General features: G+C 42.0%; 1 long non-coding RNA gene across 1 annotated transcript; it reads right to left on the bottom strand.

Annotated features, from left to right (window-relative positions):
• Positions 1-732: 732 nt before the first annotated feature.
• LOC121907282 lies at positions 733-11,866 on the bottom strand. Its single transcript, XR_006098829.1, has 6 exons — positions 11,563-11,866; positions 11,176-11,467; positions 10,737-10,879; positions 7,808-7,928; positions 989-1,141; positions 733-879 (listed from the first exon to the last, which is right to left on the bottom strand). It is a non-coding gene; the product is annotated as an uncharacterized LOC121907282 (long non-coding RNA).
• Positions 11,867-13,419: the final 1,553 nt, after the last annotated feature.

The raw sequence follows: 13,419 nt of genomic DNA, 5'->3' as shown, positions 1-13,419 counted from the left end.
CTGACCATACATTGTTAATCTACATGCTTACTTTCTTGCCTGAAAAATATTAAAACTTAATAAAGTGATATTAACATTGCTACAGCGAAAATTACAACAGCTTTCAGCCTGCTTTAAATCTCTGCTATTGTTGCCGATTGGTGCTAAATGCATTCTGGGATATCTGGCTGTATACTTTAGTGTGAACAGTCTGCTAGTAATGGCATATTTAATTGTTCATTTAGTACGCAGTATGCAGTATCCACTCATTGAGTATGTAGTAGGCAGTATGTTAGTATGTGATTTCACACCCACACACTGCGTAACAACAATTGAAGTAGTCAGTATGGGAGTGAATCATCTCATCTGGGGAATGAATGTGATAAAGCCGTTGCTTTTCTGGGGAGATGACAATGGGAAGTAGGACACTGCTGCACACTTATGGGTTGATGGTAAATGGATTTTACTAACACAATGCTTTCCAATTTGACTCTCATACCCATTCACACACCCTGATGGTGATGATGCTGACGTGCAAGACCCTGGCCTCGTCATCAGGAGCAATCTTGAGTTTAGTATCATGCTCAAGAACACTTTGACATGCGGACAGAAGGAGCCTGGGATTGAACCAGCACCTTCATTCTGGGTAATGTGAGAAACCACTTAAGTATAGAATACAGAGCAGATTCAAAGAAAGTGGGTAACACATAAAAATCACAGATCAATGAAATTGAAAAGTATGTGTACATTTTATTTATGAGGATGTGTGGTAAGTCTTTATAATGTCTCCCATGCAGGTGCCTTGTTGAACAAACTAAATCTGTGGTAAAGTAATATAGCTGCAGTGGGAGGGCAGCAGCGTAGGTTACCCTGGTCCTCAGTCCTTTATCAGCAGCCTTCCTGTCAATCAAAGGAGACAAATGGGCATAGTTAGGATGACTGGACTTCTCTTTCATTGATCTATGACACAAAAAAATCACAGATCAATGAAATTGAAAGGTATGTGTACATTTTATTTGTGAGGATGTGTGGTAAGTCTTTATAATGTCTCCCATGCAGGTGGCTTGTTGAACAAACTAAATCTGTGGTAAAGTAATATAGCTGCAGTGGGAGGGCAGCAGCGTAGGTTACTCTGGTCCTCAGTCCTTTATCAGCAGCCTTCCTGTCAATCAAAGGAGACAATGGGCATAGTTAGGATGACTGGACTTCTACAGAGGCCCATTCACTTGGCGGTGGACATCAACACTGCAGTCATACAGTCAGATTCAAGCCAGAGCTTCACTTAAAGGCTGACCTGAGTGCATTTTCAGGATGTCTTCAGTTTAGACATTACAACCATTATCAGGACACATGAGCTTCCACATAAGCCTTCGGACTATCTGAGGGGGTGACTCTGGATTTCCAGGTGAAGTAATATAGTTAAGACATGACTGCTGCTTTCTCTGACAAACTTCATCCCATTGGGAATTCCAGCATAAACAATGTGCTTAACAACAAACAAACAATGTGATTAATGGGACAAACAACATACTAATGGTATAGGCTACTGACCTTCTTAAAGGATTTGGCTGGTGATTTTCTATATTTTTCTTACTGTCAACAAATCTCATATGCAGTGCCAAACCAACAATGAACTGATCTACATACAAGTATTGTGTGTGTATTCAAAGCTTGATATCTTTTATTCCTTTGTGCTGTAGACCTCCGTTGTTGCCCCAAAACTATTAAAAACATGTCAGCAAGCAATACTGTTACAGCACTGTTACTTCACCACAAAGAGTTTTGGGCATGGTAGTTTGTTAAGAGTTTGTTTAAGCTAATTGCCCAATCCAACTCCTGTCAGGACACAAAAATGGAGAAGAAAAAGCACATAAATATTACACTCAAAAACTGTACAAGTAAAAGAGGAAGTGATGTAATTCAGCCAGGACTGGAGGAGGATAATCGTTGCACCACTGAGGCAAGTAAATAATAAATTGCAGTAGTAATGCTGACAGAAAATGAAGGCATGGATGATTTGCTCAACCATGTTGGGGAGCATTGGTTTGACTCTGCAAATATTTCTTCTGTGTAAACTGCAAGGCCGAACAGACTTTTAAAGTGCTGATTGAAGTTGAGATGTCTGTCAGCTGTCAATAGTCCAAGTTAGAGGCTGATAATGTTACAAATATGATCCAGACCAGAATTTAAGTTCAGTAATTGTAGCGAGCCATATACTCAGCCACCTGGACACAATGTATTACGCCAAACCAGGGGTTTGATTTTTGTCCAGGGGTGTAAAAGATTTGTATGATGGGTGTGACATGAAGAGGTTGCTCAAAATTCAGAGATAGAAATGTTGGCTGGAATTTTTATGTATGTCTACGGGTTCACAATGAAGTAAAAATGAATAAAAGATAATATAAACTAAGAATTGTTTTTGCAGGAGAAGAGATTTTGATATATTAATACAGAAAAAAAATGTGTTTTGGATGGGTCATTAATGAGGTGTAGACTTAAAAAATGTAAGTTACAAAATGTATATGAAGTTTTTTTTTAATTTTTACTTTTTTTTACTTTTACAAACACAGTAACACTGCTATAAAATAACTGTCAGATATGTAGAATTTGGGTAGTTTTAGTGGGAAAGGTCCACAATCACAGTTGAATCCATGTAGGGATGCTCTGTGTGTGTGTGTGTGAGTGTGTTTGTGCCCTGCAGCTTGTGAGTGTTGCAGCCGTCAGAGGGCTCCAGATGGAGGAGGCTGACACCTCAGCACCACCAGCCCCTGTCAACTCTTCAACAGGCACAGCAGGTTTAGGCTAAGTGAAGCCTTCTGTATCCAAAACATTGGGAGATTCACATTTGCTACATATTTCTGGTGGACATACCTCTGGACAGATAAAGTCAACAAAACAGACAGGATGGAACTTATTTTCATTGAAATTCTTTATGTGCATTGAAGGACAGATTGAGGCTCATCTCACATGCTGTACATGTCATTTAATATGAACACAGAGTTTGTTGCAGCAGCTGATGTAGCCACATCTTTCATTGACATGGGTTGTTTTATTGTTCTACATTGTTGTGGTTATGGTAGTTAACAATATCTGTAATCATTACCTCTAAACTGATGTGACAATAACGAGTTTTGCCTGTTGGCAACTTGGATTATGCTTCTCATGTAATGTATTATACATATCTAATACATTATAATGCATACAAACAGTGGCATAGCACAAAAATCTGAGACATTGTACATTACAAGTATCATAAATTGGATAACATTATGTAATACTTATACAATAAACCAGACTACTTCATGTTAGTGTTGCAAATCTCATTTTAGTGTATGAGATTGTAAGTATTGCAAATGACTGCTTACAATGACTTTTAGTAGCCAAAGTATGAGCTCACCTAACCCCTTCAGGAAAGTTGAGTGAATGTCCAAAATCTCAATTTAGTTAATGAGTAATTTCAGACCATAGACTGTAAAAAATAATGGACGTTGTCACCATGACATTAAGCATTGGCTTGTGGACTCTGGTTTTGAAGCCTCGAGTTTGCATTTTGACTGTTGCCATCTTGGTTTTTTTGGAGTTGGAAGTGGCCATATTTGCATGGGAGGGCGGCGTTGACCCTAACGCTAGCTGCTAGCTTGGTTAGCACGGTGCATTTACAGTCTATGGTTAACTGTGATAATGCTTATACTTCAACAAAAAATATGCTTAAAAAAAAGCATTAAAACAAAATGTACTTACCTGTAAAAACTGAATATCCGACTCCATCAAGGGTGTTTTAGTACTACCAAATGTAGGTCTGGGCGATATGACCAAAATCTCATATCCCAATATAGGTAATTTCATATCTTGATCATGATACCTATCTGGATACAGCACATTTTAATTCAATAAGTAAATAGTTGGTCTGTGAACCCCTTCCTCCCCCCATGGTCTGTCCATCCTTTGTGCGGATTAAATTAAATTACTCTTCTTGGCTTTTTACTCCCGAAGCTTTAATTGCACTTACAGTAACATAACAAGTGTAGTTGTCGTCAACTCAAGTACTTCCCCTGCTTCACTGTCTCTCCTGTGTGTGCTGCACGCACACCGAGGGTTCAGCCCCGCTGGTGGTGAACCATAGAGAGCAGAGGAGAGTAACTTGACCTTAAATGACAGCAAAAAGCAGCAACGACTCTCACACTGAGCTGAAATTAAACAAGTGCAAATACATTTGGTAAATAACATAAATAAAGACAGTCTCTACTGCGTTCTGCTGTCATTTGTGGTCGCCGTCTCGCTGCTTCTCGGCTCTTTCTCAGCGCTGGTGGGGCTGACCCTCCACGTGTGCAGCGCAGCAGAAGAGACAGACAGTGGTGGAGAGTTGATGACGACTAAACTCGTTATGTTACTGTGAGTGCAATAAAAGCCAAGAAGAGTAATTTATTAATTAAAACTAAGCTTAGCGCTGTAAAAACCACACATGATTCCACCCTAAATAGGCACACTTGATTTCACACTACTATGGGATGTGCGCATTAAACTATCCGAGACAGTCATGTATGCCCCCATACCTATCAGCTGTCTTTCCCCCAGTTTGCACTGATTCCCACCAATATATTACTGCTGCTGCCTTTAAGATCTATAAAAAGTCACACAAATAACCACAGGAATAGACAAGGACAATAATAGACAAGACTAAACACAAAAACACTTATTGACCACATAACTGTCTGGTGAAACGAGACCCTCCCCCGGGGTCTAGGCTTGTGGCACTGGTCCAACATGGCCCAGTGTGTTAAACGCTCCCATGCAGAGCTGGGAAGCAGCAGGGCACTCCTAGTGTTCCTCGGTCCCTAACTATCCTCAGCCCTACCACAGGAACATCTCCCCCTGTTCTAGCTGTCTTCGCTGCCGGCAGCCCTAGACAACTACGAATGGCACCCACCCCCTAACGTGAGTGCAATACCAGTGGCTTGGCTGGGCAAACTACTCGCAACATCTATCAAGCTCTGCTCCCCAGAACACCCTCCCACTCTCTCGGCTCTCCTTTACCAGTTTGCCACCTCCGCAATCAAAGCCAGCTGAGAACAATCAGCTCACAGAGTCTCTGTCAGCAGCAACAGTTCAGATCAGGTGAAACCTGTTAGTCTTTAATTAGTTGTCAGCACCGTCACACAACATTACAATCCAACTTCACTGCACTATTTTTTACATCTGTTATTGCTCTGATGAAGGCTGATGAAGCAGTGGAGGTTGAATATGTTTTGGACACTTAAATGTACATGTGCAAAGAGGTCTGAGGATCCCGAATGCGCAATAGATCGACACAGCCAGCAGGTTGACCCATTGGATCCAAATACTGTTAAGGGTGCAGCATTTTCAGAGCTACCTAGGGCCTCCCGAGAATGCAGGAAAATGCGTCTCTCTTAATTTTGCTGACCACTCAGTTTCTCACAGAAATGCAGTTATAGGTGAGAACATTCTGCTTTACCATGGAAGGGAGATTACAGGTGTAATGTAACTTCAGTAGGCTACATTGGAAACCACCACCTACAGTGTCTGGTGCACTCTGACTCTGATTACAGGGGCTGACTTTAACATTAGGCAAAGTAGCCAAGTGCCTGGTGCCCCCAATCAAGAAGGGCCCCTAATAGCTCTATTCATGGATTTATTCATTATGATGTTTTGGTATAAAACATTTAACATAATTTTACTGTTCTAACTATATACACTTTCTCTAATAATTTACAAAATGCCTTTGTCTCTTTGTTAATGCCCCCTATTGTAAACAGCTGCCTTGTTGTTTCTCTGCAGCTCTCAGTCCAGTATCATGTTTTGTTGCAGCTAACAGTGTAACATCACATAGTGTAGGCTATAATATCTTCTTCTCTAACATTTCTGTGACTGTCACATGATTGCCTCTCCTATGAGTCATGGAGCACTTTGCTTTGCTTTAGAAAGACTTTTTTTTGCATCTAACTTCATGTCAAAGCCTCTTTATTTCTGTCATTTGTCTCAGGTCCTCTATTACTCACACTCCTGAACTTATTATGTTTTGTCTGCTGATTTCTGACAGAAGATTTGCAGAGTGAAATTCTTGTTTTATTCTTCGGTAACATTTTTGTGTTGGGCATTGATTATGCTAATGATCAGACAAACGCGCACCTCCTCATGATAGGATGACATTCATCAGGCTGAAATCAGCGATTTATGTCAAGTTCCGCCTGTTACGAGAATTTGTTGAATCTGACTTGGAACACTCACAGGAACGTCACAGAAAAAAGTTGGAAAGTTTAAGGATAAGAACATGAAAATGTTTTTCCATGAGTCCCATTGTTTTGGTTTAATACACAGTCAGCAGAGTCTTGAAGCACAAGACATGACGTGGTAACTAACATTGAAGTTTTTACAGTTACAATGCAGATTTAGGTATCACATACAAAATATATCATCAACATATAGAATATAAAGAAATTTTATACATTGAACTATCCAGCAATATGCAGTATAATGTAGTGAAAAATAGCTTCAGTGTCCAGTAGTCCAGTGCAGGGCTGCTGTGGCCAAAATGCCTGCAGCCAAAACGCACTGCCCCCATTCAAATGAATGGGAGGAGTGGCGTTTTCACCGCACTGCCTGATTTGGTCTGAATACAGCCTAACACTTTGAATCAGTTGCACAGCTTATAAAGGGCTCTATAATGCACCACATGACCATATGGTTGGAGCTGTCAGAGAGGTGTCCCTGTTACAACCGTGGTTGTATTTTGTTGTTCATGTGTTCTCTCCAACAGTGAAAATGTAAAGACATGATGTGTGATAGATGTGTGCCTGAGTGAGAGTGTATGCAAATAGGTGTGTACCAGACCGCAATGACACCTGCAGGTCACTGGCTGAGGTGTATAAGGAGGCAAGATGGCAACAGTGCTGATCCTTGTTAGATCTGTTTTGTTTGTTTTGTTGGCCTTTGACCATCATCAAGCCAAATCTGATTCTTGTAATTATTATAAATGTACTATTATGGATATTACTCCATCAAATTAAATTAATAGCATTAGATATGGAGAGAGAGCTTAATTCTTGTTGATGACTCGAACCTGACTTGTTTAACTTGACTCGGGACTTGAGATTGACCCGTGGCTCTGGCTGACTGACACACTGCAAAGCTGATATCAACCAGTCCTCTTCTGTTTTTGTCCTGTATTTGTTAAAGGCTTCACTGGGTGTTTCCTCCTCTTTGAAGCTCAGGCTCAAAGGGATCAAATCCCTTTTTAAAAAAAAGCAAAGTCTGTCTGAAACACTGCGGGCAATTAGCACTGTGAACTCTGACCTTGGAGTGGAATGTTAATCTCCGATTGGCTGTTGGTGTGTCAACACAGCCGGATGGTAACACATGTAGACACAGGAACCAGGGCTCTGTACCACAGACATGCACTCAAATACATATTCTTAAAGTGACTACAAATGTTTTCAAGTTACCCAGTGACTGTCATATGATGTATAATCATTGATCTAAAACACAGAAACACTGCAGAGACAACTACTACTTATAGGCAGAGAAAATATAACCTCCCAAAAGCTAAAAGCTCACGCAGTTATTGATGGACTGCACTATAGAGTGCTTTACAATGTGCCTCTCATTTACTCACACATTGATGCAAGGAGCTGGCCTAACCATCAGGAGCAGTTGTGGTTCAGTGTCTTGCTACCCTGCTCACTATATCTACATGTGCTATGATCTTCACAGCCCTCATATAACCTGATATGTTACTGGCCTGTATTATCTAGAGTAGACTGCATGCTGGTTGGAAACAGAGTTGAGGAGTTAGTGATGTGGATGTGAGCACCTGTTGTTTTGACAGCACTTTCTTCATGTTCCATTCTACAAGAAGGCTGCTGGTACACTCCCACTGGATCACATGTGGGTGTTATGGCTTCTCAAGGGGCTGTGCTGAACTCAGATGAGGCCTGTATTGTGACAAATGCAGAGTATGAGAGAGAAGATCCATTATACATGTAGACACACACTTTCACACCTAAACGTATAAACAATCACATATACAGTGCTGCTTGAAAGTCTGTGAACCCTTTAGAATTTTCTGTATTTCTGCATAAATATGACCTAAAACGTGATCAGATATTTACACAAGTCCTAAAACTAGATAAAGTAAATCCAATTAAACAAATGAGAAAAAAAAATCTTTTTCATTTATTTATTGAGGAAAATTATCCAATCATACTTATTTGTGTGAGGCAAAAGTATCAGCGCTTTCAGTAACAGGTGTGACCCCCTTTTGCAGCAATAACTTTCCGGTAACTGTTTATCAGCCCTGCACATCAGCTTGGAGCTTTAGCCCATTCCTCCTTACAGAACAGTCTCAACTCAGGGATGTTGGTGGGCTTCTTTGCATGAACTGCCTGCTTCAGGTCCTTCCACAGCATTTCTATAGGATTAAGGTCAGGACTTTGACTCAGCTATTCCAAAACATTATCTTTCTCCTGCTCTAATCGTTCTTTGCGTTGTCTTGCAGCATGACCCACTTTCTGTTGAGCTTCAGTTCACAGACGGATACCTTGACATTTTCCTGTAGAATCTGCTGGTACAACTCAGAACTCATAGCTCCTTAAATGATTGCAAGCTGTCCTGGTTCAGAGGCAGCAAAGCAGCCCAAACCATGATACTACCACCACCGTGTTTCACAGATGGGATAGGGTTCTTTTGCTGGAATGCAGTGTTTGCTCATCAATTGTGCTCTCATCTATCCACAGAACATTTTTCCATTCACCCTCTTTTTGGAGAGTAGTGGGTTTCTCCTTGCAACTCTGCCATGCACATCATTGATGTTCAATGTTCTCCTGATGGTGGACTCATGAAAATTGACTGTAGCCACTGTAAGAGAGGCCTTTAGTTTCCTAGATGTTACCCAGGGGTCCCTTGTGGCCTCCCGGAGTATTACATGTCTCCTCTTGGTGTGATTTTTGATGTCCGACCACTCCTGTGGAGGGTAACAATGGTGTTGGATGTCTTCCATTTATACACAATCTGCCTGACAATCGACTGGTGGAGTCCAAACTCTTTAGAAATGGTTTTGTAACCCTTTCCAGCTTGGTGAGCATCAACAACTCTTCTTCTAAGGTCCTCGGAAATCTCCTTTGTTTGAGCCATGATACACTTCCACAAACCTGTGTTGTGAAGCTCAGACTTTGATAGTGAGGACCCAGATTCCTCTTCTTAAATAAGGCAGGGCCTCCCAGACTCTCACTTAATTGTCAACACCTGACTCTAATTTCCCCTTCAAATGACTTGATAATCCTAGAGGTTCACATACTTTTGCCACGCACAAATATGTAACTTGGATCATTTTCCTCAATAAATAAGATTTTTGTCTCATTTGTTTAACTGATGTCTCTTTATCTAGTTTAAGGACTTGAATGGAAATCTGATCACATTTTAGGTCATATTTATCCAGAAATAGAGCAAATTCTAAAGGGTTCACAAACTTTCAAGCAGCACTGTAATACATATACATAGACTGTGTTTCTAACATGCCTGTTCACCTGGCTGCTCATAATTCTTGGCTGACTTGTAAGTCGCTTTTCATAAATGCATTTACCAAATGACAAAAAATGTTTAAAAAAAAAAAGTAAAATGTTTCTTTCCTCATCAGACTTTGTTGAGTTTGAGGCTGACAAATTATTGTGAAATCCCAATACTCCAATAAAGGTTACCGTTGGCCATCCACAGCCAAATATATACTAAGGTGAGGACACTCTTACACAAATCCATCTAATTATTCATTGTAAAACACAATAATCAGACACTTCAGACATAAGTGTATTCCTGAGTGAGAAGTGTCGTATTTCTAATGTCTACATGAATGTCTGTTGCATGAAATTTCTTATTCTGTCGTTCATATGATCTGTCCAATCCTACCCAATCCTTTCTATCCTATCCACAGACTTCATATAAAGACGGACATAGCAGGGTGTGGCGTCATCTATTGTTTTGCATTGGAGCTGGTTTGAAGGCCAGAGTTCCAGCTTATGGTCGGCGCAATCTTTTCTGTTTGGAGCCAGGACCTCCCAAATAAGTAGTGTGGGGTGTTGCCTTTCATGGTCTGGAAACACACCCTGCTATGTTGGAAACACAGAGCAACACACGCTTGGGCTATCATTAGATAGTCTAGCTAAATTATGCAAACACAGTAGGTATCCTTATCAAATAACATTAATTTTACCAAAATATTCCAACAATAGACCGACTCAGTGTGAGTCTCGGAGCCAGGGGGAGCAGCAGGTGAGCCAACTGTCAATCACAGCTGTCAATCAATGCCAACACAGCAGACATCACACCTACTATACATCTTCAAATCCTTTTAAAAGTGCAATAATTTCCAAAATGACTACTAGCACACTGATTACAGGGCCAAAATTTAGTGAATAAGAACATAATGACTCAATGAAAAGAATTATTGTCTTAGTGTGGCAGAGTGGTGCCATAAGTTGCCTCAACAACGCCACCGAGGGAATTTCACCCCCGGAAATTATTAAATTGAGAGTTAGCTACAAGCAAATAAGCAAGACACAGGTTCAATAATAAATTCCACTTGGGCAGAGGACGTGTTCAATTAAAAATAATTTATTAAACAAAATATGAGCAAAAGAAACAAACAAAAGGTAATTCGCTAAAAATGTCAGCCATCAGGGCGTAACCCAAGAATTAATGGCACAGGAAGGTGAACCAAAAAAGGGGTTGGAAACAGGGCTGGAGCTTACCAAGGCAGCAGGGATCAAACCAAGGCAGGGGAATTCATAACAAAAGAAAAACCACCCGTGACACAGCAAACCAGCAAACAAAATCGGGGGTGCGAAGGAAACCCACCACCGATGGAGTGGACTGCTGCCTGGGTCCCCAGCACCTGTCAAGTAAAAGAAAAGAAAATTAATATACAGCAAACAACAACAATACAAAAGCCCTGGTGGTGACACTACAATCTGACACAATTACATAGGCCCCAAATTAATATTTACAGAATAATGAAACACCCAAATAACCCAGATTGTTTTCATTCTTAACACAAATCAAAGAAGACAATAACTAACTAAGTAAGGGGAGTAACTATGTCAGAAAAATAAAATACACGCAAACAATAAGAAAACGACCAATCTAAAAAGGATTACAGACTGAGCGGCCAGAGCTGCATGCAGGACTCACCACGCAGCTCAGTCAGCGGGACAGCTGAGCCGCAAGGCATCAGCTATGAAGCAGCAGTGGTGAACCAATAGCTGAAACGGCCACAACTGAGACAATATTGAAGCAGCAGCCATATTTAGGGGGTGGTGGCCAGTGCCCAGCCACACACGTCTACAGCCTCAGCGGGCACCAGCCCAGCCTTCCTGACGATAGGAGGGAGAAGTTGGTCTGCAGCGTTGCTTTGCAAGGGAAACAAGAAGCGACCATGTCAGGCCCCGAGTGGGTCAAGCAGTCCCTCCACACCAACAGCCAGCTGCACACACACACAGAAACACCAGCATTACCAGTGTGCACACAGCACCGACTGCGCACTTGAATGGGAGAGGATACACTGGCAGAGCGCATTACCTTTGAATGACAGTGAAGCACTTTGGCGGCAAGCAATCACACCAAAATGCCCACACTGCTCTGGCACGCCAGGCTGCAGCCACCACACACCAGGATCATCCAAGGGAGGATAGAGAGGAAGAGGTGTGATCAGGCACCTGCCTATGTAGGTGCGCATGGTGCCACCCAGAAACACCCAAATAACCCAGATTGTTTTCATTCTTAACACAAATGAAAGAAGACAATAACTAACTAAGTAAGGGGAGTAATTATGTCAGAAAAATAAAATACATGCAAACAATAAGAAAACGACCAATCTAAAAAGGATTACAGACTGAGCGGCCAGAGCTGCACGCAGGAGTCACCACGCAGCTCTTTCAGCAGGACAGCTGAGCCGCAAGGTCACCTCTACTCCCACTTATCCTGGGTTACCAGTGGCTCTGTGAACCTAACCCCCATGTGGACTGGGCCAACGGGGCCATTCTAGGGTGGAGTCAACATTGCTATGCTTTCTGCCTGAACTCTTCTGCCACCCTCTCCCAGTATTCCTGAAACTGAGTAACCTGTCTAAAGTTTCATCTGACTACCTTGACCTTAAGGAAGTTTTAAACAAAGCCTGGGCCACTTTCTTACCACCACATTGTCCCTACAATTGCGCAGTTGACCTCCCTGGTACCTTTCCTCCCAAGGGCCATCTGTACGCTCTGTCTGCACCTGAAACTAAAGCCAGGGATAAGTACATTGGAGAGTCAGTGTCCTTTCTGGGGTTCATGGTCTCCCCTGGCAACATCCAAATTGATCCCTTAGAAGTCAAGCCTATCATCGACTGGCCCACTCTTGAGTCCCCTAAGCAGGTCCAACATTTCCTTGGCTTCACCAACTTCTATTCATCCGTGGTTATAGCACCATCACTGCCCCCCTGAATTCCCTAACCTCCTCCAAGGTCTGTTTTGAATGGTCCAAACAGGCTGACAAGGCTTTCCGGACCTCAAGCACTGGTTTATGTCTGCCCCCATTCACACCATCCCTGTTACCTGCTGTCAGTTTTTAGTCGAGGTAGAAGCTTCTAATGTGAGGATGGGGACTGTCGTCTCTCAATGGTCAGCCCACGACCAGAGGGCTCATCCCTGTGCATTCTTCTCCTGTAAGCTCTCTTCAGGCAAGAGAAATTACAACATAGGGAACAGGGAGCTGCTGGCAGTCAAGTTGGCCATAGAGAAGTGAGGGCACTGGCTGTAGGAGGCGGAGCACCTGTTTGTGGTCTGGACCGACCACAAAAACTTGGAGTACATCCAAACTGCCAAGCACCTCAACTCCTGCCAAGCCAGATGGGCCCTGTTCTTCAGCTGGTTGTTTTACCCTCTCTTGCCTGATGCCTGTCCCAACAGTTCCAAATGTAACTAAAATGGCCGCCATGGCCTGTAGGAATGTCATAGAGAGATCAAACCAAAACTCAATTATTCATCTCATCAAGACCTACAAATCATATGCTGACACCCTTAACCTAAATCCAACAAGAAGTCCGCAATTAGCCTTTCAAAATAAGACTTTGCCCCAATTTTGGCCCCCTAACAAACGCTATCTCCTCCGAGGGTGTTAATGGTATTGGCTTCAAACTTTAATGGGTGACTTATGACACTATGCTGAAAAAAAGTTGTTAAAAACTTTGTAATAGATCGAACGGTTTGGATTTTATAAGCCCTGAAAGTTGCAGTGCCACATCACACCTTACAATGTATAACAATGGGGAGGCAATCTATGGGCATGAACTTTGTGTCAAACAGAGGCTTCTGACCTCTAAACTATAAGCCTGACCACTTTCAAACCTGTATCAATGGATTCGCAACGAAATTTCCTACTAAAAAACATGATTTGGCC

Source organism: Thunnus maccoyii, chromosome 11 (genome assembly GCF_910596095.1).
Source record: "Thunnus maccoyii chromosome 11, fThuMac1.1, whole genome shotgun sequence".
Classification (NCBI taxonomy): Eukaryota; Metazoa; Chordata; class Actinopteri; order Scombriformes; family Scombridae; genus Thunnus; species Thunnus maccoyii.
Note: the sequence above shows the minus strand (reverse complement) of the source record. Positions and strands in the feature narration are given on the sequence as shown.